The sequence below is a fragment of the Meriones unguiculatus genome, chromosome 14 (genome assembly GCF_030254825.1).
Source record: "Meriones unguiculatus strain TT.TT164.6M chromosome 14, Bangor_MerUng_6.1, whole genome shotgun sequence".
NCBI lineage: Eukaryota > Metazoa > Chordata > Mammalia > Rodentia > Muridae > Meriones > Meriones unguiculatus.
The window spans coordinates 48,247,885-48,269,798 of record NC_083361.1 but is presented as its reverse complement, the minus strand read 5'-3'; the positions used below and the strand labels follow the sequence as shown (position 1 = coordinate 48,269,798).

The following is a 21,914-nucleotide window of genomic DNA, read 5'->3' as shown; positions in this document are numbered from 1 at the left end:
CTGTTATTTCTTGTTGTTGTTTCTGTTTTCCACCTGCGTACATTCTTCCTCTTAGTGCAGCTCTCACACAGATGCACATCATCTCTTCTAACAAAATTTGCGTGTTACCCAAGATCTATGAAAACAACTATTCCTTTAAAAAACAAGGAAAGATATTTCTAAAGAACATGTTGCTAGCTGGTAGACCCACAGTCCTGATAATGGAGCAGACACGCTAACTCTCCAATGAAACAAGAACGAACCACACACTGAATCTTCTTAATATCCTCATGATGAACATAATTAATTCAGAACTGACACACACACACACACAGATATATATATCTGCCCCAAACAGAGCTGACAATGAACCATAATTATTCTTTATATAAATGATTATGGATTATGTTGAGCCAGAAATCTAGTTGTCCATTGTCGGAAAAATCAAAACAAAACAAAACAAAACGAAGAATATTTTTGGTATTAAATGCAATGCCTTCCTTCATCTTGGAAACTTGGTGGATTTGAGTTCATTTGAAGAAACATGACATGAGAGGTGATAAGAAGAGAAGGTTCAGGAATCAGGAACACAGAACCCAACTCCTGTCCCTGTCAATGTCCTGTGGGATACCTGGTGATGTATATGGACCAAAATGTAGCTTGGCTTGTGTGTTCTAATTTGTTGTCCAAGGAATTATGGAACGAGCTAGTGGTCATGTGACATACATCACAAAATCCTCCAGAGCACTGACAATTGCAGGACAACTGGAAGGCTCAATACTGGGCACTGTAAGATGGAGAGGAACATACATGGAAGAAAAAAACAGGAGGAGGAATCCTAAAGTAGGGTTAAGAGGAAGAGCATAGAATCAAAACCGCAAATTAGGATGTTGACAAAATCTTATCTAGATAGGAACAAAGTCATTTTGCTTACTTGAATGTTTTCTCTATTCTTACGAAAATCTCTGTTGTAAAGATTAAGTACATAATTTCAGGGAACATTCACAGCTACCCGATTTTGGGCCAGTGACACCTACCAAATGCAATGTTTTGACCACTATTTTTCTCATATGGTGTCAGAGGGGAAAGGCTCTTCAATCCTGTCACTGTGTTTCCCCACCACCTTTGACAGAAGGAGGTACATGCCTCCTGCACAATTTTGAACTTCCTTGTCAAGGCCCAGGAGTCTAGCTCTCTGGGGTTTCACTTGGTAGGTGAAAACTCATGTGTTGAGCGAAGGCCTTTCTGGATCTATGATGACAACAGGTATCTGAGGACGTTGACTGACTTGAGCAGATGTAATCTGAGGTCCAGATATGAGGACCTTGTGAGACCCATGAGGATTTCAGAGCCTGCCTGGCACTCTTCCCTCTTCAGAGAGGATGAGAACGGTGCAGTTTGGCATCAGATTCTGAGATTTTTCGAAAAAGGCCTCATAAAAGTACCCATACTTGGTTTGATACATTCTTCATTGCTTTCTATTTTCAAAGAGATTGAAATGATTCCAAGTGATAGGGAGACAGCCTTTACTATAGGAGTAGGCACATATATCAGGTAGAGATGACTGTAGGTGCAAATGATATACTCAAAAAATATCTAAGAACTGATGAATTCGAACGTGGTGCTCATTCCTAGTCTCGGTCGATGTACCCTTGCACATATGTGGTAAAGTGTCAGGAGCGGATTTTATGGCTCATGCCAGTAGTCCCTAGAATATTGGAGGACAATGACTGCCCTCGCCCTTTACCCAAAGTTGTGTAAAGGCTGACGTATAACAAATAATTCCAGGATCATTCAATTTAGATAGAGGGAAAATTGAAATGGTCTTTCCTGTTGGAGGCTGGGTAAATTCTAGATAATAATGGCTAGGTGATAAGCCAGGGCACCTGTTTGAGACATTCCCTAGTTTTATTGGTGTTCTTCAATTATGTCTTAGCTGCCAAAATCTTCCAGAGCATGTTGTGTTTACCTATCTCTCTTTCTCTCGAATGGAAACCATCTCAGTTGATCCATCATGGAAATGACAATTGGGCTTTGCTTTCTGTTATTTCTTGTTGTTGTTTCTGTTTTCCACCTGCGTACATTCTTCCTCTTATTGCAGCTCTCACACAGATGCACATCATCTCTTCTAACAAAATTTGCGTGTTACCCAAGATCTATGAAAACAACTATTCCTTTAAAAAACAAGGAAAGATATTTCTAAAGAAAATGTTGCTAGCTTGTAGACCCACAGTCCTGATAATGGAGCAGACACGCTAACTCTCCAATGAAACAAGAACGAACCACACACTGAATCTTCTTAATATCCTCATGATGAACATAATTAATTCAGAACTGACACACACACACACACAGATATATATATATATATATATATATATATATATATACATATATATATATATATATCTTACTACTAACAGACTTTTAGGAAGCAGGAGGATAGGACTCTTGGTAACTCTTGCTGGATACACAATTTCTACAACCATGGTTGAAACTTGAATATCCAATCAAGGACATCATGTAATCTCAGATGTGTAGTACAACATACTCTATTAAAAGCAACCCATGAGTATTTCCCCCAGGCTAGTCAGTTAGTGCATACAAAACATCTTCTTTTCATCAGATTTAACCTGAAGCATGGTAGATGATTCCAACGCTCTTCCAAGTGGAAGACTTGAGTTCCATGAATTGAGACATGGTAACATACATATAGACAAAAAGGCACCATTGGATTCCCCTCTCTTCCAAGATGAGGTTGCATGGCATGGAAGAAATCTAAAGTCAATTATGGAATACTCTGTTGGATAAACAAGGAAAGAATTCCATGCACAGAGGATAAATTTCAATGACACCCTGAAATCTCAAAGATACCATAGGGCTTACTGACTTTCACCTCTGTGCAACTTGTTCGTTTTGACTTTGAGAAACGAGGAGGAGTTAAGAATGACCATACTGCAATGCTATAGGCAGTGCCTCTTCTTTGCTTTTTTGAACTTCCTTGCTGCCCAATGAGAGGCATCCAAACTGTGTCTGCTGGCACTGGCAAAGATGCTCTCACAGACAGCTTTTGAGGAAGCCATCAGAAGAAGAGAAATTTTTGCCACAGTGGCTAAAATCTTAGGGGATTGGAAGGGAGGAAATGAATTCAATAGTTGTTTCTGGGAAATACCGAACGGCTGGCAGACTTGAAGGTCGGGAAACTTTAGAAAGTCAAGGTTGCCTAGACGCATTTCCCTTTCTGATAACCTTCATACTTATTATGTTGCAGGCTAAAACTTGGAGAGGTGCTTCCCTTCTGGCAGGACAGGTAAGCAGTGACGCTGCTTCCCATGGTGTCTTTTGTTTGTAGGCAGGCTACAGTCTCGGCTGACTAAATATTTACCTACTGTGTACCTCTAGAGATGAGAATCATTTGACGTCCCTCTTATGGCTAAACAACCTAGGCTTCATCTTGCCTCTTGCTGGTGGAACACTTGTTATGGCCCTGGCATTGTAGGGGACATAGCAAGGTAGGCCCAACCCAAGCAAGTGACAAGAATACTACCTAATACCATTAGTATTTTGAGGTGCATTTGGAAAACCAACAGTTGGGTGAATTTATTGGCATATTTGACTTTCTTTTGAAGCTACCATTGAAGCTTCCAATTCTAAATAATATATCCAGAAGTACTAAGAAAAGCCTTCTCCCAGCTCCTTCCCTTATCGACACTCAAGCTCAAAGAATTAAACTCTTATTTCTGCCCTGACAGATGTGGAACCCAAAGGAAGATGATAGGGTGTTAGGAGTCTAGACCCCTAGAGCACAGAACAATAACCCTCAAAAATTTCATCTATCCTTGATCCTCTGGCGTGGATACTAAGACAGCAACCCATGCGTTTTCACTTCCTTGTTAGTAGCATGGAAACATGCAATCTTGCCCTCTAAAATTCAGGTGAATTGCCATAAAGTTTTCGAAAACCCAAACAGAGCTGACAATGAACCATAATTATTCTTTTTATAAATGATTATGGATTATGTTGAGCCAGAAATCTAGTTGTCCATTGTCAGAACAAAACAAAACAAAACTAAGAATATTTTTGGTATTAAATGCAATGCCTTCCTTCATCTTGGAACCTGGGTGGTGTTGAGTTCATTTGAAGAAACATGACATGAGAGGTGATAAGAAGAGAAGGTTCAGGAATCAGGCACACAGAACCCAACTCCTGTCCCTGTCAATGTCCTGTGGGATACCTGGTGATGTATATGGACCAAAATGTAGCTTGGCCTGTGTGTTGCTTTTTGTTGTCCAAGGAAAAATGGAAGGAGCTGGTGGTCATGCGACATACATCACAAAATCTTCCAGAGCATTGACAATTCCAGGACAACTGGAAGGCTCAATACTGGGCACTGTAAGATGGAGAGGAACATACATGGAAGACAGGGAACAGGAGGAGAAAGTGTAAAGGCGGCTTAACATGACGAGCATAGAATCAAAACCGCAAATTAGGATGTTGAAAAAATCTTATCTAGATAGGAAAAAAAGTCATTTTTCTTTCTTGAATGTTTTCTCTATTCTTACCAAATCTTTGTTGTAAAGATTAAATACATAAGTTCAGGGAACATTCACAGGTACCCGATTTGGGGCCAGTGACACCCACCAAATGCAATGTGTTGACCTCTATTTTTCTCATATGGTGTCAAAGGGGAAAGGCTCTTTAATCCTGTCCTCTGTGTTTCCCCAGAACCTTTGACAGAATGAGCTACATGCCTCCTGCACAGTTTTGAACTTCCTTGTCAAGGCCCAGGAGTCTAGCTCTCTGGGGTTTCACTTGGTAGGTGAAAACTCATGTGTTGAGCGAAGGCCTTTCTGGATCTATGATGACAACAGGTCTCTGAGGACGTTGACTGACTTGAACAGATGCGATCTGAGGTCCAGATATGAGGTCCTCGTGAGACCCATGAGGATTTCAGAGCCTGCCTTGCACTCTTCCCTCTTCAGAGAGGATGAGAACTGTGCAGTATGGCATCAGATTCTGAGATTTTTCGAAAAAGGCCTCATAACAGTACCCATACTTGGTTTGATACAATCTTCATTGCTTTCTATTTTCAAAGAGATAGAAATGATTACAATTTATAGGGAGACAACCTTCACTATAGGAGTAGGCACATGTATCAGGTAGAGATGACTGTAGGTGCAAATGACGTACTCAAAAAATATGTAAGAACTGATGAATTCGAACGTGCTGCTCATTCCTAGTCTCCGGCGATGTACCCTTGCACATATGTGGTAAAGTGTCAGGAGGGGAGGTTAGGGCTCATGCCAGTAGTCCCAAGAATATTGGAGGACAATGACTGCCCTCGCACTTTTCCCAAAGTTGTGTAAAGGCTGACGTATAACAAAAAATTAAAGGATCATTCAATTTTTATAGAGGGAAAATTGAAATGGTCTTTCCTGTTGTAGGCTGGGTAAATTCTAGATAATAATGGCTAGGTGAGAAACCAGGGCACCTGTTTGAGACATTCCCTAGTTTTATTGGTGTTCATCATTTATGCCTTAGCTGCCAAAATCTTCCAGAGCATGTTGTGTTTACCTATCTCTTTCTCGCATGGAAACCATCTCAGTTGATCCATCTTGAGAAATGACAATTGGGCTTTGCTTTCTGTTATTTGTTGTTGTTGTTTCTGTTTTCCTCCTGGGTACATTCATCCTCTTATTGCCGCTCTCACACAGATGCAAATCATCTGTTCTAACAAAATTTGCGTGTTACCCAAGATCTATGAAAACAACTATTCCTTTATGAAACAAGGAAAGATATTTCTAAAGAACATGTTGCTAGCTGGTAGACCCACAATCCTGATAATGGATCAGATGCGCTAACTCTCCAATGAAACAAGAAAGAACCACACACTGAATCTTCTTAACATCCTCATGATGAACACAGTTAATTTAGAAATGACACACACATATATGTATATATATATATATACACATATATATCCATCTTGAGAAATGACAATTGGGCTTTGCTTTCTGTTATTTGTTGTTGTTGTTTCTGTTTTCCTCCTGGGTACATTCATCCTCTTATTGCCGCTCTCACACAGATGCAAATCATCTATTCTAACAAAATTTGCGTGTTACCCAAGATCTATGAAAACAACTATTCCTTTATGAAACAAGGAAAGATATTTCTAAAGAACATGTTGCTAGCTGGTAGACGCAGTCCTGATAATGGAGCAGACACGCTAACTCTCCAATGAAACAAGAACGAACCACACACTGAATCTTCTTAATATCCTCATGATGAACATAATTAATTCAGAACTGACACACACACACACACACACACACACACACATATATATATATATATATATATATATATATCTTACTACTAACAAACATTTAGGAAGCAGGAGGATAGGACACTTGGTAACTCTTGCTGGATACACAATTTCTACAACCATGGTTGAAACTTGAATATCCAATCAAGGACATCATGTAATCTCAGATGTGTAGTACAACATACTCTATTAAAAAGCAACCCATGAGTATTTGACCACAGGCTAGTCAGTTAGTGCGTACAAAACATCTTCTTTTCATCAGATTTAACCTGAAGCATGGTAGATGATTCCAATGCTCTTCCAAGTGGAAGACTTCAGTTCCATGAATCGAGACATGGTAACATACATGTAGACAAAAAGGCACCTTTGGATTCCCCTCTCTTCCAAGATGAGGTTGCATGGCATGGAAGAAATCTAAAGTCAATTATGGAATACTCTGTTGGATAAACAAGGAAAGAATTCCATGCACAGAGCATAAATTTCAATGACACCCTGAAATCTCAAAGATACCATAGGGCTTACTGACTTTCACCTCTGTGCAACTTGTTCGTTTTGACTTTGAGTAACGAGGAGGAGTTAAGAATGACCATACTGCAATGCTATAGGCAGTGCCTCTTCTTTGCTTTGTTGAACTTCCTTGCTGCCCACTGAGAGGCGTCCACACTGCGTCTGCTGGCACTGGCAAAGATGCTCTCACAGACAGCTTTTAGGAAGCCATCAGAAGAAGAGAAATTTTTGCCACAGTGGCTAAAATCTGAGGGGATTGGAAGGGAGGAAATGAATTCAATAGTTGGTTCTGGGAAATACTGAACGGCTGGCAGACTTGAAGGTCGGGACACTTTAGAAAGTCAAGGTTGCCTAGACGCATTTCCTTTTCTGATAACCTTCATACTTATTATGTTGCAGGCTAAAACTTGGAGAGGTGCTTCCCTTCTGGCAGGACAGGTAAGCAGTGACGCTGCTTCCCATGGTGTCTTTTGTTTGTAGGCAGGCTGCAGTCTCGGCTGACTAAATATTTACCTACTGTGTACCTCTACAGATGAGAATCATTTGACGTCCCTCTTATGGCTAAACAACCTAGGCTTCATCTTGCCTCTTGCTGGTGGAACACTTGTTATGGCCCTGTCATTGTAAGGGACTTAGCTAGGTAGTCCCAACCCAAGCAAGTGACAAGGATACTACCTAATACCATTAGTATGTTGATGTGCTTTTGGAAAACCATTAGTTGGGTGAAGTTATTGGACTATGTGACTTTCTTTTGTAGCTACCCTTGAAGCTTCCAATTCTAAATAATATATCCAGAAGTACTAAGAAAAGCCTTCTCCCAGCTCCTTCCCTTATGGACATTCAAGCTCAAAGAATTAAACTCTTCTTTCTGCCCTAACAGGTGTGGAACCTAAAGGAATATGATAGGGTGTTAGGAGTCTAGACCCCTAGAGCACAGAACAATAACCCTCACAAATTTCATCTATCCTTGATCCTCTGGCGTGGATACTAAGAGAGCCACCCATGCGTTTTCACGTCCTTGTAAGTAGCATGGAAACTTGCAATCTTGCCCTCTAAAATTCAGGTGAATTGCCATAAAGTTTTCGCAGTCCCAAACAGAGCTGACAATGAACCATATTTATTCTTTTTATAAATGATTATGGATTATGTTGAGCCAGAAATCTAGTTGTCCATTGTCGGAAAAATCAAAACAAAACAAAACAAAACAAAGAATATTTTTGGTATTAAATGCAATGCCTTCCTTCATCTTGGAAACTGGGTGGTTTTGAGTTCATTTGAAGAAACATGACATGAGAGGTGTTAAGAAGAGAAGGTTCAGGATTCAGGATCACAGAACCCAACTCCTGTCCCTGTCAATGTCCTGTGGGATACCTGGAAATGTATATGGACCAAAATGTAGCTTGGCTTGTGTGTTCCAATTTGTTGTCCAAGGAAATATGGAACGAGCTGGTGGTCATGTGACATACATCACAAATCCTCCAGAGCATTGACAATTGCAGGACAACTGGAAGGCTCAATACTGGGCACTGCAAGATGGAGACGAACATACATGGAAGAAAGGAACAGGAAGAGGAATCCTAAAGTAGGGTTAAGAGGAAGAGCATAGAATCAAACCGCAAATTAGGACGTTGAAAAAATCTTATCTAGATAGGAACAAAGTCATTTTGCTTACTTGAATGTTTTCTCTATTCTTACCAAAATCTCTGTTGTAAAGATTAAGTACATAATTTCAGGGAACATTCTCAGCTACCCGATTTGGGGCCAGTGACACCCACCAAATGCAATGTTTTGACCTCTATTTTTCTCATATGGTGTCAGAGGGGAAAGGCTCTTCAATCCTGTCACTGTGTTTCCCCACCACCTTTGACAGAATGAGCTACATGCCTCCTGCACAGTTTTGAACTTCCTTGTCAAGGCCCAGGATTCTACCTCTCTGGGGTTTCACTTGGTAGGTGAAAACTCATGTGTTGAGCGAAGGCCTTTCTGGATCTATGATGACAACAGGTATCTGAGGACGTTGACCTACTTGAACAGATGCGATCTGAGGTCCAGATATGAGGTCCTCGTGAGACCCATGAGGATTTCAGAGCCTGCCTGGCACTCCTCCCTCTACAGACTGGATGAGAACTGTGCAGTTTGGCATCAGATTCGGAGACTTTTCGAAAAAGGCCTCATAACAGTACATATACTTGGTTTGATACATTCTTCATTGCTTTCTATTTTCAAAGAGAATGAAATGATTCCAAGTGATAGGGAGACAGCCTTTACTATAGGAGTAGGCACATATATCAGGTAGAGATGACTGTAGGTGCAAATGACGTAACCAAAAAATATCTAGGAACTGATGAATTCGAACGTGCTACTCATTCCTAGTCTCGGTCAATGTACCCTTGCATTTATGTGGTAAAGTGTCAGAAGGGGATGTTATGGCTCATGCCAGTAGTCCCAAGAATATTGGAGGACAATGACTGTCCTCGCACTTTACCCAAAGTTGTGTAAAGGCTGACGTATAACAAATAATTCCAGCATCATTCAATTTATGTAGAGGGAAAATTGAAATGGTCTTTCCTGTTGGAGGCTGGGTAAATTCTAGATAATAATGGCTAGGTGAGAAGCCAGGGTACCTGTTGGAGACATTCCCTAGTTTTATTGGTGTTCATCATTTATGTCTTAGCTGCCAAAATCTTCCAGAGCATGTTGTGTTTACTTATCTCTCTCTCGCATGGAAACCATCTCAGTTGATCCAAAATGAGAAATGACAATTGGGCTTTGCTTTCTGTTATTTGTTGTTGTTTCTGTTTTCCTCCTGGGTACATTCATCCTCTTATTGCCGCTCTCACACAGATGCAAATCATCTCTTCTAACAAAATTTGCGTTTAACCCAAGTTCTATGAAAACAACTATTCCTTTAAAAAACAAAGGAAAGATATTTCTAAAGAACATGTTGCTATCTGGTAGACCCACAGTACTGATAATGGATCAGACGCGCTAACTCTCCAATGAAATAAGAAAGAACCACACACTGAATCTTCTTAACATCCTCATGATGAACACAATTAATTCAGAACTGACACACACATATATGTATATATATATATATATGTATCTTACTACTAACAGACTTTCACGAAGCTGTAGCATAGGACTCTTGGTAACACTTGCTGGATACACAATTTCTAAAGCCATGTTTGAAGCTTGAATATCCAATCAAGGACATCATGTAATCTCAGATGTGTAGTACAGCATACTCGATAAAAAGGAACCCATGTGTATTTGACCACGGGCTAGTCAGTTAGTGCGTAGAAAACATCTTCTTTTCATCAGATTTAACCTGAAGCATGGTAGATGATTCCAACGCTCTTCCAAGTGGAAGACTTGAGTTTTTATGAATCGAGACATGGTAACATACATGTAGACAAAAAGGTACCTTTGGATTCCCCTCTCTTCCAAGATGAGGTTGCATGGCAGGGAAGAAATCTAAAGTCAATTATGGAACACTCTGTTGGATAAACAAGGAGAGAATTCCATGCACAGAGGACAAATTTCAATCACACCCTGAAATCTCAAAGATACCATTGGGCTTATGACTTTCACCTCTGTGCAACTTGTTCATTTTGACTTTGAGAAAGGAGGAGTTAAGAATGACCATACTGCAATGCTATACTCACTGCTTCTTCTTTGCTTTGTCCAACTTCCTCGCTGCCCACTGAGAGGCGTCCACACTGTGCCTGCTGGCACTGGCAAAGATGCTCTCACAGACAGCTTCTGAGGAAGTCATCAGAAGAAGAGAAATCCTTGCCACAGTGGCTAAAATCTGAGGGGATTGGAAGGGAGGAAATGAATTCAATAGTTGGTTCTGGGAAAGACTGAAGTGCAGGCAGACTTGAAGGTCGGGACACTTTAGAAAGTCAAGGTTGCCGAGACGCATTTCCTTTTCTGATAACCTTCATACTTATTATGTTGCAGGCTAAAACTTGGAGAGGTGCTTCCCTTCTGGCAGGACAGGTAAGTGACGCTGCTTCCCATTGTGTCTTTTGTTTGTAGACAGGCTGCATTCTCGCCTGACTAAATATTTACCTACTGTGTACCACAAGAGTTGAGATTTATTTAACATCCCTCTCATGGCTAAACAACCTAGGCTTCATCTTGCCTATTGATGGTGGAACACTTGCTATGGCCCTGGCATTGTAGGGGACTTAGCTAGGTAGACCAAACCCAAGCAAGTGACAAGGATACTAACTAATACCATTAGTATTTTGAGGTGCATTTGGAAAACCAACAGTTGGGTGAAGTTATTGGCATATTTGACTTTCTTTTGAAGCTACCATTGAAGCTTCCAATTCTAAATAATATATCCAGAAGTAGTAAGAAAAGCCTTCTCCCAGCTCCTTCCCTTATCGACATTCAAGCTCAAAGAATTAAACTTTTATTTCTGCCCTGACAGGTGTGGAACCCAAAGGAAGATTATAGGGTGTTAGGAGTCTAGACCCCTAGAGCACAGAACAATAACCCTCACAAATTTCATCTATCATTGATCCTCTGGCGTGGATACTAAGAGAGCAACCCATGCGTTTTCACTTCCTTGTAAGTAGCATGGAAACATGCAATCTTGCCCTCTAAAATTCAGGTGAATTGCCATAAAGTTTTCAAAAACCCAAACAGAGCTGACAATGAACCATATTTATTCTTTTTATAAATGATTATGGATTATGTTGAGCCAGAAATCTAGTTGTCCATTGTCAGAACAAAACAAAACAAAACGAAGAATATTTTTGGTATTAAATGCAATGCCTTCCTTCATCTTGGAACCTGGGTGGTATTGAGTTCATTTGAAGAAACATGACATGAGAGGTGATAAGAAGAGAAGGTTCAGGAATCAGGCACACAGAACCCAACTCCTGTCCCTGTCAATGTCCTGTGGGATACCTGGTGATGTATATGGACCAAAATATAGCTTGGCCTCTGTGTTGCTTTTTGTTGTCCAAGGAAATATGGAAGGAGCTGGTGGTCATGCGACATACATCACAAAATCCTCCAGAGCATTGACAATTGCAGGACAACTGGAAGGCTCAATACTGTGCACTGTAAGATGGAGAGGAACATACATGGAAGACAGGGAACATGAGGAGGAAGTGTAAAGGCGGGTTAACATGACGAGCATAAAATCAAAACCGCAAATTAGGATGTTGAAAAAATCTTATCTAGATAGGAAAAAAGTCATTTTGCTTTCTTGAATGTTTTCTCTATTCTTACCAAATCTTTGTTGTAAAGATTAAATACATAAATTCAAGGAACATTCACAGGTACCTGATTTGGGGCCAGTGACACCCACCAAAGGCAATGTGTTGACCTCTATTTTTCTCATATGGTGTCAAAGGGGAAAGGCTCTTTAATCCTGTCCTCTGTGTTTCCCCAGAACCTTTGACAGAATGAGCTACATGCCTCCTGCACAGTTTTGAACTTCCTTGTCAAGGCCCAGGAGTCTAGCTCTCTGGGATTTCACTTGGTAGGTGAAAACTCATGTGTTGAGCGAAGGCCTTTCTGGATCTATGATGACAACAGGTCTCTGAGGACGTTGACTGACTTGAACAGATGCGATCTGAGGTCCAGATATGAGGTCCTCGTGAGACCCATGAGGAGTTCAGAGCCTGCCTTGCACTCTTCCCTCTTCATAGAGGATGAGAACTGTGCAGTATGGCATCAGATTCTGAGATTTTTCGAAAAAGGCCTCATAACAATACCCATACTTGGTTTGATACAATCTTCATTGCTTTCTATTTTCAAAGAGATAGAAATGATTCCAAGTGATAGGGAGACAACCTTTACTATAGGAGTAGGCACATATATCAGGTAGAGATGACTGTAGGTGCAAATGACGTACTCAAAAAATATGTAAGAACTGATGAATTAGAACGTGCTGCTCATTCCTAGTCTCCGGCGATGTACCCTTGCACATATGTGGTAAAGTATCAGGCTGGGAGGTTAGGGCTCATGCCAGTAGTCCCAAGAATATTGGAGGACAATGACTGCCCTCGCACTTTTCCCAAAGTTGTGTAAAGGCTGACGTATAACTAATAATTAAAGGATCATTCAATTTATATAGAGGGAAAATTGAAATGGTCTTTCCTGTTGGAGGCTGGGTAAATTCTAGATAATAATGGCTAGTTGAGAAGCCAGGGCACCTGTATGAGACATTCCCTAGTTTTATTGGTGTTCATCATTTATGTCTTAGCTGCCAAAATCTTCCAGAGCATTTTGTGTTTACCTATCTCTTTCTCGCATGGAAACCATCTCAGTTGATCCATCATGAGAAATGACAATTGGGCTTTGCTTTCTGTTACTTGTTGTTGTTGTTTTTCTTTCCTCCTGGGTACATTCATCCTCTTATTGCCGCTCTCACACAGATGCAAATCATCTATTTTAACAAAATTTGCGTGTTACCCAAGATCTATGAAAACAACTATTCCTTTATGAAACAAGGAAAGATATTTCTAAAGAACATGTTGCTAGCTGGTAGACCCACAATCCTAATAATGGATCAGATGCACTAACTCTTCAATGAAACAAGAAAGAACCACACACTGAATCTTCTTAACATCCTCATGATGAACACAATTAATTCAGAACTGACACACACATATATGTATGTATATATATATATATATATATATATATATATATATCTTACTACTAACAGACTTTTACGAAGCTGTAGCATAGGACTCTTGGTAACACTTGCTGGATACACAATTTCTAAAGGCATGGTTGAAGCTTGAATATCCAATCAAGGACATCATGTAATCTCAGATGTGTAGTACAACATACTCGATAAAATCAACCCAGTGTATTTGACCACGGGCTAGTCAGTTAGTGCGTAGAAATCATCATCTTTTCATCAGATTTAACCTGAAGCATGGTAGATGATTCCAATGCTCTTCCAAGTTTAAGACTTGAGTTCCATGAATCGAGACATGGTAACATACATGTAGACAAAAAGGTACCTTTGCATTCCCCTCTCTTCCAAGATGAGGTTGCATGGCAGGGAAGAATTCTAAAGTCAATTATGGAACACTCTGTTGGATAAACAAGGAGAGAATTCCATGCACAGAGGACAAATTTCAATGACATCCTGAAATCTCAAAGATACCATTGGGCTTACTGACTTTCACCTCTGTGCAACTTGGTCGTTTTGACTTTGAGAAAGGAGGAGTTAAGAATGACCATACTGCAATGCTATACGCACTGCTTCTTCTTTGCTTTGTCCAACTTCCTCGCTGCCCACTGAGAGGCGTACACAATGTGCCTGTTGGCACTGGCAAAGATGCTCTCACAGACAGCTTCTGAGGAAGTCATCAGAAGAGGAGAAATCCTTGCCACAGTGGCTAAAATCTGAGGGGATTGGAAGGGAGGAAATGAATTCAATAGTTGGTTCTGGGAAAGACTGAACTGCTGGCAGACTTGAAGGTCGGGACACTTTAGAAAGTCAAGGTTGCCTAGACGCATTTCCTTTTCTGATAACCTTCATACTTATTATGTTGCAGGCTAAAACTTGGATAGGTGCTTCCCTTCTGGCAGGACAGGTAAGTGACGCTGCTTCCCATTGTGTCTTTTGTTTGTAGGCAGGCTGCATTCTCGCCTGACGAAATATTTACCTACTGTGTACCACAAGAGATGAGAATTATTTAACGTCCCTCTCATGGCTAAACAACCTAGGCTTCATCTTGCCTCTTGATGGTGGAACACTTGCTATGGCCCTGGCATTGTAGGGGACTTAGCTAGGTAGTCCCAACCCAAGCAAGTGACAAGGATACTACCTAATACCATTAGTATTTTGAGGTGCATTTGGAAAACCAACAGTTGGGTGAAGTTATTGGCATATTTGACTTTCTTTTGAAGCTACCATTGAAGCTTCCAATTCTAAATAATATATCCAGAAGTACTAAGAAAAGCCTTCTCCCAGCTCCTTCCCTTATCGACATTCAAGCTCAAAGAATTAAACTCTTATTTCTGCCCTGACAGGTGTGGAACCCAAAGGACGATGATAAGGTGTTAGGAGTCTAGACCCCTAGAGCACAGAACAATAACCCTCACAAATTTCATCTATCCTTGATCCTCTGGCGTGGATACTATGAGAGCCACCCATGCGTTTTCACTTCCTTGTAAGTAGCATGGAAACATGCAATCTTGCCCTCTAAAATTCGGTGAATTGCCATAAATTTTTCAAAAACTCAAACAGAGCTGTCAATGAACCATATTTATTCTTTTTATAAATGATTATGGATTATGTTGAGCCAGAAATCTAGTTGTCCATTGTCAGAACAAAACAAAACAAAACTAAAAATATTTTTGGTATTAAATGCAATGCCTTCCTTCATCTTGGAAACTGGGTGGTGTTGAGTTCATTTGAAGAAACATGACATGAGAGGTGATAAGAAGAGAAGGTTCAGGAATCAGGCACACAGAACCCAACTCCTGTCCCTGTCAATGTCCTGTGGGATACCTGGTGATGTATATGGACGAAAATGTAGCTTGGCCTGTGTGTTGCTTTTTGTTGTCCAAGGAAATATGGAAGGAGCTGGTGGTCATGCGACATACATCACAAAATCCTCCAGAGCATTGACAATTCCAGGACAACTGGAAGGCTCAATACTGGGCACTGTAAGATGGAGAGGAACATACATGGAAGACAGGGAACAGGAGGAGGAAGTGTAAAGGCGGGTTAACATGAAGAGCATAGAATCAAAACCGCAAATTAGGATGTTGAAAAAATCTTATCTAGATAGGAAAAAAAGTCATTTTGCTTTCTTGAATGTTTTCTCTCTTCTTACCAAATCTTTGTTGTAAAGATTAAATACATAAGTTCAGGGAACATTCACAGGTACCCGATTTGGGGCCAGTTACACCCACCAAAGGCAATGTGTTGACCTCTATTTTTCTCATATGGTGTCAAAGGGGAAAGGCTCTTTAATCCTGTCCTCTGTGTTTCCCCAGAACCTTTGACAGAATGAGCTACATGCCTCCTGCACAGTTTTGAACTTCCTTGTCAAGGCCCAGGAGTCTAGCTCTCTGGGGTTTCACTTGGTAGGTGAAAACTCATGTGTTGAGCGAAGGCCTTTCTGGATCTATGATGACAACAGGTCTCTGAGGACGTTGACTGACTTGAACAGATGCGATCTGAGGTCCAGATATGAGGTCCTCGTGAGACCCATGAGGATTTCAGAGCCTGCCGTGCAATCTTCCCTCTTCAGAGAGGATGAGAACTGTGCAGTATGGCATCAGATTCTGAGATTTTTCGAAAAAGGCCTCATAACAGTACCCATACTTGGTTTGATACAATCTTCATTGCTTTCTATTTTCAAAGAGATAGAAATGATTCCAAGTGATAGGGAGACAACCTTTACTATAGGAGTAGGCACATATATCAGGTAGAGATGACTGTAGGTGCAAATGACGTACTCAAAAAATATGTAAGAACTGATGAATTCGAACGTGCTGCTCATTCCTCGTCTCCGGCTATGTACCCTTGCACATATGTAGTAAAGTGTCAGGAGGGGAGGTTAGGGCTCATGCCAGTAGTCCCAAGAATATTGGAGGACAAGGACTGCCCTCGCACTTTACCCAAAGTTGTGTAAAGGCTGACGTATAACTAATAATTAAAGGATCATTCCATTTATATAGAGGGAAAATTGAAATGGTCTTTCCTGCTGGAGGCTGGGTAAATTCTAGATAATAATGGCTAGGTGAGAAGCCAGGGCACCTGTTGGAGACATTCCCTAGTTTTATTGGTGTTCATCATTTATGTCTTAGCTGCCAAAATCTTCCAGAGCATGTTGTGTTTACCTATCTCTCTCTCGCATGGAAACCATCTCAGTTGATCCATCATGAGAAATGACAATTGGGCTTTGCTTTCTGTTATTTGTTGTTGTTGTTTCTGTTTTCCTCCTGGGTACATTCATCCTCGGATTGCCGCTCTCACACAGATGCAAATCATCTATTCTAACAAAATTTGCATGTTTTTCAAGATCTATGAAAACAACTATTCCTTTATGTAACAAGGAAGGATATTTCTAAAGAACATGTTGCTAGCTGGTAGACCCACAGTTCTGAAAATGGATCAGATGCGCTAACTATTCAATGAAACAAGAAAGAACCACACACTGAATCTTCTTAACATCCTCATGATGAACACAATTAATTCAAAACTGACACACACATATATGTATATATATATATCTTACTACTAACAGACTTTTACGAAGCTGGAGCATAGGACTCTTGGTAACACTTGCTGGATACACAATTTCTAAAGCCATGGTTGAAGCTTGAATATCCAATCAAGGACATCATGTAATCTCAGATGTGTAGTACAACATACTCGATAAAAAGCAACCCAGTGTATTTGACCACGGGCTAGTCAGTTAGTGTGTAGAAAACATCTTCTTTTCATCAGATTTAACCTGAAGCATGGTAGATGATTCCAACGCTCTTCCAAGTGGAAGACTTGAGTTCCATGAATCGAGACATGGTAACATACATGTAGACAAAAAGGTACCTTTGCATTCCCCTCTCTTCCAAGGTGAGGTTGCATGGTAGGGAAGAAATCTAAAGTCAATTATGGAACACTCTGTTGGATAAACAAGGAGAGAATTCCATGCACAGATGACAAATTTCAATGACATCCTGAAATCTCAAAGATACCATTGGGCTTACTGACTTTCACCTCTGTGCAACTTGGTCGTTTTGACTTTGAGAAAGGAGGAGTTAAGAATGACCATACTGCAATGCTATATGCACTGCTTCTTCTTTGCTTTGTCCAACTTCCTCGCTGCCCACTGAGAGGCGTACACAATGTGCCTGTTGGCACTGACAAAGATGCTCTCACAGACAGCTTCTGAGGAAGTCATCAGAAGAGGAGAAATCCTTGCCACAGTGGCTAAAATCTGAGGGGATTGGAAGGGAGGAAATGAATTCAATAGTTGGTTCTGGGAAAGACTGAACTGCTGGCAGACTTGAAGGTCGGGACACTTTAGAAAGTCAAGGTTGCCTAGACGCATTTCCTTTTCTGATAACCTTCATACTTATTATGTTGCAGGCTAAAACTTGGATAGGTGCTTCCCTTCTGGCAGGACAGGTAAGTGACGCTGCTTCCCATTGTGTCTTTTGTTTGTAGGCAGGCTGCATTCTTGCCTGACTAAATATTTCCCTACTGTGTACCACTAGAGATGAGATTTATTTAACGTCCCTCTCATGGCTAAACAACCTAGGCTTCATCTTGCCTCTTGATGGTGGAACACTTGCTATGGCCCTGGCATTGTAGGGGACTTAGCTAGGTAGTCCCAACCCAAGCAAGTGACAAGGATACTACCTAATACCATTAGTATTTTGAGGTGCATTTGGAAAACCAACAGTTGGGTGAAGTTATTGGCATATTTGACTTTCTTTTGAAGCTACCATTGAAGCTTCCAATTCTAAATAATATATCCAGAAGTACTAAGAAAAGCCTTCTCCCAGCTCCTTCCCTTATCGACATTCAAGCTCAAAGAATTAAACTCTTATTTCTGCCCTGACAGGTGTGGAACCCAAAGGAAGATGATAGGGTGTTAGGAGTCTAGACCCCTAGAGCACAGAACAATAACCCTCACAAATTTCATCTATCCTTGATCCTCTGGCGTGGATACAAAGAGAGCCACCCATGCGTTTTCACTTCCTTGTAAGTAGCATGGAAACATGCAATCTTGCCCTCTAAAATTCAGGTGAATTGCCATAAAGTTTTCGAAAACTCAAACAGAGCTGACAATGAACCATATTTATTCTTTTTATAAATGATTATGGATTATGTTGAGCCAGAAATCTAGTTGTCCATTGTTAGAACAAAACAAAACAAAACTAAGAATATTTTTGGTATTAAATGCAATGCCTTCCTTCATCTTGGAAACTGGGTGGTGTTGAGTTCATTTGAAGAAACATGACATGAGAGGTGATACGAAGAGAAGGTTCAGGAATCAGGCACACAGAATCCAACTCCTGTCCCTGTCAATGTCCTGTGGGATACCTGGTGATGTATATGGACCAAAATGTAGCTTGGCCTGTGTGTTGCTTTTTGTTGTCCAAGGAAATATGGAAGGAGCTGGTGGTCATGCGACATACATCACAAAATCCTCCAGAGCATTGACAATTGCAGGACAACTGGAAGGCTCACTACTGGGCACTGTAAGATAGAGAGGAACATACATGGAAGACAGGGAACAGGAGGAGGAAGTGTAAAGGCGGGTTAACATGAAGAGCATAGAATCAAAACCGCAAATTAGGATGTTGAAAAAATCTTATCTAGATAGGAAAAAAAGTCATTTTGCTTTCTTGAATGTTTTCTCTCTTCTTACCAAATCTTTGTTGTAAAGATTAAATACATAAGTTCAGGGAACATTCACAGGTACCCGATTTGGGGCCAGTTACACCCACCAAAGGCAATGTGTTGACCTCTATTTTTCTCATATGGTGTCAAAGGGGAAAGGCTCTTTAATCCTGTCCTCTGTGTTTCCCCAGAACCTTTGACAGAATGAGCTACATGCCTCCTGCACAGTTTTGAACTTCCTTGTCAAGGCCCAGGAGTCTAGCTCTCTGGGGTTTCACTTGGTAGGTGAAAACTCATGTGTTGAGCGAAGGCCTTTCTGGATCTATGATGACAACAGGTCTCTGAGGACGTTGACTGACTTGAACAGATGCGATCTGAGGTCCAGATATGAGGTCCTCGTGAGACCCATGAGGATTTCAGAGCCTGCCGTGCAATCTTCCCTCTTCAGAGAGGATGAGAACTGTGCAGTATGGCATCAGATTCTGAGATTTTTCGAAAAAGGCCTCATAACAGTACCCATACTTGGTTTGATACAATCTTCATTGCTTTCTATTTTCAAAGAGATAGAAATGATTCCAAGTGATAGGGAGACAACCTTTACTATAGGAGTAGGCACATATATCAGGTAGAGATGACTGTAGGTGCAAATGACGTACTCAAAAAATATGTAAGAACTGATGAATTCGAACGTGCTGCTCATTCCTCGTCTCCGGCTATGTACCCTTGCACATATGTAGTAAAGTGTCAGGAGGGGAGGTTAGGGCTCATGCCAGTAGTCCCAAGAATATTGGAGGACAAGGACTGCCCTCGCACTTTACCCAAAGTTGTGTAAAGGCTGACGTATAACTAATAATTAAAGGATCATTCCATTTATATAGAGGGAAAATTGAAATGGTCTTTCCTGCTGGAGGCTGGGTAAATTCTAGATAATAATGGCTAGGTGAGAAGCCAGGGCACCTGTTGGAGACATTCCCTAGTTTTATTGGTGTTCATCATTTATGTCTTAGCTGCCAAAATCTTCCAGAGCATGTTGTGTTTACCTATCTCTCTCTCGCATGGAAACCATCTCAGTTGATCCATCATGAGAAATGACAATTGGGCTTTGCTTTCTGTTATTTGTTGTTGTTGTTTCTGTTTTCCTCCTGGGTACATTCATCCTCGGATTGCCGCTCTCACACAGATGCAAATCATCTATTCTAACAAAATTTGCATGTTTTTCAAGATCTATGAAAACAACTATTCCTTTATGTAACAAGGAAGGATATTTCTAAAGAACATGTTGCTAGCTGGTAGACCCACAGTTCTGAAAATGGATCAGATGCGCTAACTATTCAATGAAACAAGAAAGAACCACACACTGAATCTTCTTAACATCCTCATGATGAACACAATTAATTCAAAACTGACACACACATATATGTATATATATATATCTTACTACTAACAGACTTTTACGAAGCTGGAGCATAGGACTCTTGGTAACACTTGCTGGATACACAATTTCTAAAGCCATGGTTGAAGCTTGAATATCCAATCAAGGACATCATGTAATCTCAGATGTGTAGTACAACATACTCGATAAAAAGCAACCCAGTGTATTTGACCACGGGCTAGTCAGTTAGTGTGTAGAAAACATCTTCTTTTCATCAGATTTAACCTGAAGCATGGTAGATGATTCCAACGCTCTTCCAAGTGGAAGACTTGAGTTCCATGAATCGAGACATGGTAACATACATGTAGACAAAAAGGTACCTTTGCATTCCCCTCTCTTCCAAGGTGAGGTTGCATGGTAGGGAAGAAATCTAAAGTCAATTATGGAACACTCTGTTGGATAAACAAGGAGAGAATTCCATGCACAGATGACAAATTTCAATGACATCCTGAAATCTCAAAGATACCATTGGGCTTACTGACTTTCACCTCTGTGCAACTTGGTCGTTTTGACTTTGAGAAAGGAGGAGTTAAGAATGACCATACTGCAATGCTATACGCACTGCTTCTTCTTTGCTTTGTCCAACTTCCTCGCTGCCCACTGAGAGGCGTACACAATGTGCCTGTTGGCACTGACAAAGATGCTCTCACAGACAGCTTCTGAGGAAGTCATCAGAAGAGGAGAAATCCTTGCCACAGTGGCTAAAATCTGAGGGGATTGGAAGGGAGGAAATGAATTCAATAGTTGGTTCTGGGAAAGACTGAACTGCTGGCAGACTTGAAGGTCGGGACACTTTAGAAAGTCAAGGTTGCCTAGACGCATTTCCTTTTCTGATAACCTTCATACTTATTATGTTGCAGGCTAAAACTTGGATAGGTGCTTCCCTTCTGGCAGGACAGGTAAGTGACGCTGCTTCCCATTGTGTCTTTTGTTTGTAGGCAGGCTGCATTCTTGCCTGACTAAATATTTCCCTACTGTGTACCACTAGAGATGAGATTTATTTAACGTCCCTCTCATGGCTAAACAACCTAGGCTTCATCTTGCCTCTTGATGGTGGAACACTTGCTATGGCCCTGGCATTGTAGGGGACTTAGCTAGGTAGTCCCAACCCAAGCAAGTGACAAGGATACTACCTAATACCATTAGTATTTTGAGGTGCATTTGGAAAACCAACAGTTGGGTGAAGTTATTGGCATATTTGACTTTCTTTTGAAGCTACCATTGAAGCTTCCAATTCTAAATAATATATCCAGAAGTACTAAGAAAAGCCTTCTCCCAGCTCCTTCCCTTATCGACATTCAAGCTCAAAGAATTAAACT

General features: G+C 40.8%; 6 non-coding genes across 6 annotated transcripts; all 6 read left to right on the top strand.

Annotated features, from left to right (window-relative positions):
* The first annotated feature begins 1,226 nt into the window (after positions 1–1,226).
* LOC132647606 (small nucleolar RNA SNORD109A) lies at positions 1,227–1,291 on the top strand. The gene has a single exon (XR_009585953.1). It is a non-coding gene; the product is annotated as a small nucleolar RNA SNORD109A (small nucleolar RNA).
* Positions 1,292–4,831: 3,540 nt separating this feature from the next.
* Positions 4,832–4,896, top strand: LOC132647816 (small nucleolar RNA SNORD109A). Its single transcript, XR_009586157.1, has one exon. It is a non-coding gene; the product is annotated as a small nucleolar RNA SNORD109A (small nucleolar RNA).
* A 3,900-nt stretch (positions 4,897–8,796) lies between these two features.
* Positions 8,797–8,861, top strand: LOC132647387 (small nucleolar RNA SNORD109A). Its single transcript, XR_009585755.1, has one exon. It is a non-coding gene; the product is annotated as a small nucleolar RNA SNORD109A (small nucleolar RNA).
* A 3,493-nt stretch (positions 8,862–12,354) lies between these two features.
* Positions 12,355–12,419, top strand: LOC132647815 (small nucleolar RNA SNORD109A). Its single transcript, XR_009586156.1, has one exon. It is a non-coding gene; the product is annotated as a small nucleolar RNA SNORD109A (small nucleolar RNA).
* A 3,510-nt stretch (positions 12,420–15,929) lies between these two features.
* LOC132647814 (small nucleolar RNA SNORD109A) lies at positions 15,930–15,994 on the top strand. The gene has a single exon (XR_009586155.1). It is a non-coding gene; the product is annotated as a small nucleolar RNA SNORD109A (small nucleolar RNA).
* A 3,487-nt stretch (positions 15,995–19,481) lies between these two features.
* On the top strand, positions 19,482–19,546 carry LOC132647813 (small nucleolar RNA SNORD109A). Its single transcript, XR_009586154.1, has one exon. It is a non-coding gene; the product is annotated as a small nucleolar RNA SNORD109A (small nucleolar RNA).
* Positions 19,547–21,914: the final 2,368 nt, after the last annotated feature.